The sequence below is a fragment of the Papio anubis genome, chromosome Y, assembly GCF_008728515.1.
Source record: "Papio anubis isolate 15944 chromosome Y, Panubis1.0, whole genome shotgun sequence".
NCBI classification, from domain to species: domain Eukaryota; kingdom Metazoa; phylum Chordata; class Mammalia; order Primates; family Cercopithecidae; genus Papio; species Papio anubis.
The window spans coordinates 7,497,225-7,503,291 of NC_044997.1; the positions used below are offsets into that span (position 1 = coordinate 7,497,225).

General features: G+C 50.6%; 1 pseudogene; it reads left to right on the forward strand.

Moving 5' to 3' along the window:
- Positions 1–2,096: 2,096 nt before the first annotated feature.
- On the forward strand, positions 2,097–4,282 carry LOC116272397 (annotated as a pseudogene).
- The last annotated feature ends 1,785 nt before the right edge of the window (positions 4,283–6,067 follow it).

A 6,067-nucleotide genomic window follows, 5' to 3' on the forward strand; every position in this document is an offset into this window, starting at 1 on the left:
AATGCAGAGTGAAGAGAGGGCAGAATTTGATCAGTTAAATAGGTAAATACAATCCAGATAAGGACAAAAATATATTAGGAGAAAAATGATAAATTACTGTTCCTATAATTCTGCTATGAGGAAAGCTGTATCGAAACATACGATGAGGGTCCACGAAATTCCATTCAAACAAACTTAAATATTTACAGATCAAAAAATGACACTTCAGAAAAGTATGTTATCTTTAAAATCTGTATCGTAACATACAATTCTTACAACTCCATTATGAAAGACTAATTTTAAGAGTAGGCTATGTTCAATTTTAATAATCTTTAAGAATGGCCCATTTAATCATAGGAAAACTTTCATATAGCTACAAAAAAGGTAGATATATTCTAATGCCTTGGTGTTGTCACAGGTAAGGAAATGCATATTCTCATATATGGCAGAGTAGTATTAATCTGCCCACTCCAGATCAATTGAGAAAAAAATTACCACGTCATTATGTACCTTAGAATGGAGCTACTCAGGAGGCTGAGGGACGAGAATGGCATGAACCCGGGAGGCGGACATTGCAGTGAGCCGAGATCGCGCCACTGCACTCGGGTCTGGGTTACAGAGCGGGACTCCGTCTCAAAAAAGAAAGAAGAAAAGTGGAGCAGACAATGCAACTTCAACTTTAGAAAACATATCTGATCAATTCCACATGTGGTTGTTAAAGCTCAAATGTTAGATTTTTGGAGGTTGGTTGCCAGAAAATACAATTGAGATACAGATCCAGGACTCAAAGGCCTCGAAATTCCCAGCCCTAGGCCGCTTGCCTGGCCTCCTCTCTGTTCCCTCTCTAATGCCGTCCCTCCCTCCCTGGAGTAGAACTGCAATGGATTGAGCCATAGGCCCTGGCTGATGATCTGGGGGACTGCAGAAGGGGGTCCACCGTAGGTCAGGTCACAGTTCAGAGCCCATTCCCCAGAGGCCAAGGAATGACCAGTGAGGTCCTTTCCCATGATGCACCTGCCACGGAACCCTCCTCAGCAATCTTGCCGAAACCCAGGCAGTCATTTTTAGCCCAGCAGCTGAACAAGCTCAGGTAGGCAATGTTCTGCCTGCAGCTGGAGGCTCTATCTTTATGATCCCGGAACCACCGGACTGAAGTGCAATGAGACACCCCGTTCCCTCGGGGGAGAGGAGCCAGGAAGTTTCATGCCACACAGACCCTCCCACACACCAGCTCCCCTACTATGCTGGGAGGCACTCCTTAGCAAGGACGCCAAAGCCATAGTCCTTCAGGATGACTTTCACTGTGGAAGTTAAAGTTGTGACAAAAGGAAATCTTCATTCAGCCGCCAGTAACTGGGGATGACTGAGTTCCTCCACCTGCCTGGCCAACAAGGAGAAACGGGATGGACTCGAAGCGACCATTTCATCTAGCTGGACTGAGGTGGCCTGCTAGCTGGAGTGAAGCATGAGTTTCCCATTCCCAGCTCTGCCACTGAGACACCGCGGGCCCCAGGGAGGCCTCAAACGGACTCAGACACTGGACCCCTCCCGCAGACCCAGGCTCGCCAGCCTGACCTGCACATCCATCGTGCAGCAAAGCAGGACTTCACCATGGTTTCTGACCCAGGACAACAACTGAGTGTGCCAAACACTTTACCTCTGGTCGAGGAGCCTCCAGACGACTCGTTGAGCAAGTCTCGTGACACCCTGCAATTTTCAAGAGCACAGAGAATCTGGAGCATCTGGCCTGTCGCCCTCGCTTGTTGCTTCTCTGTCGCTGTCTGTCGAGGAGGCAACCTCACAACTGTGGTGGTTTTTGGGGTGGGGAGAGCCAGGCCAAGAAACCTGCACTAACTAGGGAAAGGAGACAGAGGAAGTGGTTGCGGCCGAGGGCGGGGGGCGGGGTGATATAAGGCGGCTGCTTCCTCAGGGTTCAGGAGCCGCAGGAGGCCCTTGTGGGCTGGATGTTGGACACGCTCTGCTGACGTCCAGGTGTGTGGTGTCCTCTTGTCCTGGGCTTCCAGGTGTGTGGTGTCCTCTTGTCCTGGCCTGTCCACCTGAGGGAAGCCCTGTAGGTAGAAGGGGCTGCAGGGTCGTGCCTGGCGCTCCCTATGGGAATGGCTTGGGTGCAAAGGAGGTTATGTATGCTCAGGGCCTACACCCCTTTGGGTCCAGCGCCAGCAGGGGGGAGACAGGCGCTTCAGCGCTATGGGAGCCTCTGGGTCGGCAAGGCAGTGCACAACGGTGTGCACGCTGGCTGGCCTCCGGTACGTCTAGGGCATAGGACGGGAGCCCCTTTGGAATGCTCCTTTCCGTACAGCACCCTCCGGGAGGAAGCCTGCTACGCGGAGTCTGTATTGTCATAGACCTGCCAGAGGGCGTGCCGGCCTTCTGGCCTCTGGAGCAGACGAATTCCACCTCAGCCTAACCAAGAGACTTTCCTCCCACGCGCCCGCCCAGACCCACTTTCCCCAGGCCGCCTCGGCTGCCCTCGCCCCAGCAGCCACAGAGACTTCTCCTCTGGATCTGCAGTATTCCATTCCATCTACCTGGCCTGCCCAGTGAAGTGAGATGTTTCATACGTGCCGTGTGGGTCAATGGCTTGCCACACTCAGGATGTCAGTGAGGGCATAGGGCTTCCATGCCCAAGATTCCAAAGGCCACGCAGCCCGCGTGTGCCTGGATGCAGCGCTACCTGGCAAGCCCCGAGGGCTTCTCAGGAGGCATGCTCGGGGGAGGTTGGGACTGCAGGCCAGCCCTGGAGTGCTGCTGCCGGGAGGCGCCCACGCCCTCGCACTGACTGGCCGCCAGAGAACAGCGGTCTTGGAGGGCTCCTGGCCCTTGAGGTCTCCATGTCTTCCGGCTCCCTCTCATGCTAGCGTGCAGTCCCGCCTGCTAGCCGGCGCGCGCCCTGAGGAGCCAGCAGATCCCGGCTCGCGGTGAAAGGAGCAGCGGCAGGGTTCCGCGGTGAGATCCGGCAGCACAGGCGGTGGTCAGTAGAGGTCGAAGGGGGCACCGTCTTCAGGATGGAATCTCCTAGAGAGGCGGGGCAGAAGCGAGCAGGCCTTTGGGGGAGGAGGCGGTGCTGGGGCCGGATGACATAATGGCGGAGGAGTGGAAGTGGTGGCCACCAGGGCTCCGGCGGAGCGGCAGGAGCAGGTCCAGCGGGCACAGCCTGGCCCTGGGCCATGAGCCCAGAGTCTGCACTGGAGGGCTGCTGGCCGTTCAGGTGGAGCTGGGCGGTTAATGCCGAGCCAGGAGGCACTTTCTCCAGCAGAGGGAAAAGATGGAAGCGGGCGCCAAGCCCACTGGACCCATGGCGCCATCATCAGGGCATGCCTGGCTTCTGGGCCAACGTTGTATCCTTTGCAGTGTTTCTTCTACTTTTTCAGTTGAGGTGCTCTTGGGAAGTGTAAGGAACTACGGTGACTCGGCGGCGTCGATGTGACCATTTGGGGAACAAGGGTGAGTTTCCACAGACAAATGTGTGGCTGAAGCCAGAGCGAACCGGGTACTATTTTCCCTCGTGCGTGAGAAAGCGGCGCTGTGGTGCTTGAGCAGCAGGCGTTTGGGGCATCTTTCTGAAAGAGCAGAAGAGTTCTCAGCAGAACACGTGTTGCTGTGAATCAAGCTATTGTTAAGGGGCGTGACTGCTCCGCCTTGCCAGTCGATCTGGGACTACAGGCTTCTTGGTGAGCAGATTCACCCGGGCCTCAGACACCGGCAGTTCTCTGCATATCGCCCCTCCCGTGTCGATGCGGTCAGCCTCACAATGATACACCTCGGTGAAACCCAGGAGGTCTGAATTCAGGGGGAGGGAGAGGAGAAAGGAGGTCATTCATGGATGCAGATCTGAAAAAATCCCCTAGCCGCCCTCTGGGTGCTCTTAGAGCCTTCCGTTGCTTCTAGCTTTTCTTTCCATTGCATCTCAAGGCTCTTTGGCCTCCAGTCAGTTGCAAACCACCCTCAGATGTCAGCAGCCCTGATCACTGACCAAGATGAAGACATGCTGAAGGCTACATGATCAACTTGGAGGTGAGGCCGGGAGAGACTAAGGCTGGAGGGTTGAGTGGGAGGCTAAAGAGGGAGATAACATTCCTGCAGCAGCCAGTGGGCACCTCAGCCAAAAAAGGTGTTTAAGCTTTCTCCACCTGTCCCGGACCGGTGAAAGAAGCCGAAGCATCCCGTTCATCTCTGCCAGATCATGTATTTCTTTGGAGTAACCCCCTACTTCCAGAATAAAGTGATTGCAAAGGAATATCTGCGTGAGCGTCTGATTGACCCACAACTTTGGAGGATCTAATAGGAGTCTTGGTGGGTCCTCACTGGGAAATATTAGAAATGACCCCCAGTGTTCGCAGGTCCAGTCACAAAAAATGCAGACAGGAAGAGGCGGTAGGAAAAAAGATAATACATTTCAGTTGGAGGTTTACTTCATCCTGTGCAAGCAGAGACAGTTCAAGAAAAGGGGCTAATGGATACTAAGATACCCACGGCCCAGTTTGCTGGGATGAGGTGCCTCCAATAACCTTCATTCTGGGTATCATCAGACACATTAAGATACCACAGGATGATAAAAATGTTAAAGTTAACTTTCGTGTTGAGTTCAGAGGTTACTTTTCTTTAAAGGTGAATGCATAATCCTTTTCTGGGACAATCAGCCTCTCAAGACCAGCAGTCCCATCAATGTGAGAAGAAATGGCATGTAAAGTGTATGGTGAGATTCTGGGAAAGGTTACAGAGGCTTGTGGGAATGCATTCAGAATACACCTTTTGGCATAGGTGATTAAGGGAAAACACAAACATGCAGAAGTGAGGGGAAAGGTATTGGATTTGTGGAATATAAGATTGCCCAAGGATCCATGCCTGGACTCTCTGTCACTTGATGACCCAGGATATGGACACTGTTGTTGATGTTTACATATTTCTTTGGGTTAAGCTTTTTTCCAATATTCTTTTTAGGTGAGTAGTCGATAATGTATGTAGCGTTATGAGTGCATTTGGTGCTCATGCAAACTCTAGTGAGGCTCTATTCTCCCCAGTGACTGGCACTGCAGATTGTTTCTGAAGCCCAAGCCCCTTTTATTTTCTGTGGCCTTTTCAGTGTACTTTGCATAAGGTTAAAAATGTAAAGAGAATGTAGTTGCAGAGCATGTGTTACAAGCCTCATACAGGAGGACAAAACACAGTGTTCATTCTAGAGTGGTTGGCTGCTTCCCAGGAACATTTGTATCTGTGCGTAGGACAAGGGTTTGCCTCTTACAGATGGGGGAGGAGGATTTCACTGTTGGGTGTGCCACTTTCTTCCCTATTCCCAGATATAACAGTTCCAACATCAGCATCTGTTGGTGACACAGTAATAGAGTGCTGACATTCTTGTCCTGTATGGACTCTGGTCAGCACAGCTTTGATGAGAAGAGATATGTTGTTTCAGGGACGAGGCTTTGACAGTCACAATGTACTTCTCCCTATGTTTTTATTTTGTATTATCTTTTAACAAACATCGTATATACAGAGTTTCTTCACAACATGTCATAAACTATTGTTTAATGAACTCATATCTGAGTTCTTCATTGTGTCAAACAATGTCAAAGAATTTTGATTTGTTATGACCTGCTACAGATAAGTGATGTGAAATAACAAAAGGAGACCATACAGAAAGGGCACATCATGGTCTGAGAACCTCCCCAAAGAGGATCAAGTGAGCTGAATGCATGCCAGGGGCACAGAAAAAGACACTTGTTATTAAGGGCTTTGAGGTGAAAGGAAGTACACTTTGTACATTTATGTCTTTTAACTCATTTGGGGAGTTTGGTGTATTATTTTTTACAGTGTTCTCTCTGCCCTTTCTCATTGTTCTCCCCATCAGGGGCTGTTATTATGTGAAAGCTGGTTTCTTTCATAGCATTGCATAGGCTCTAATAATGTTTTGTTTATTTTTTTTCTCCTCACACTACATAGTTTTACTTTACCTAATTTGACTCTGTTTTGTTTGTTTTATTTCTGAGAGTGGGTCTTACTCTGTCTTCTAAGTTGGACAGCAGCACCACGATCTCAGCCCATGGCAACCTGGACACCCCACAACCAT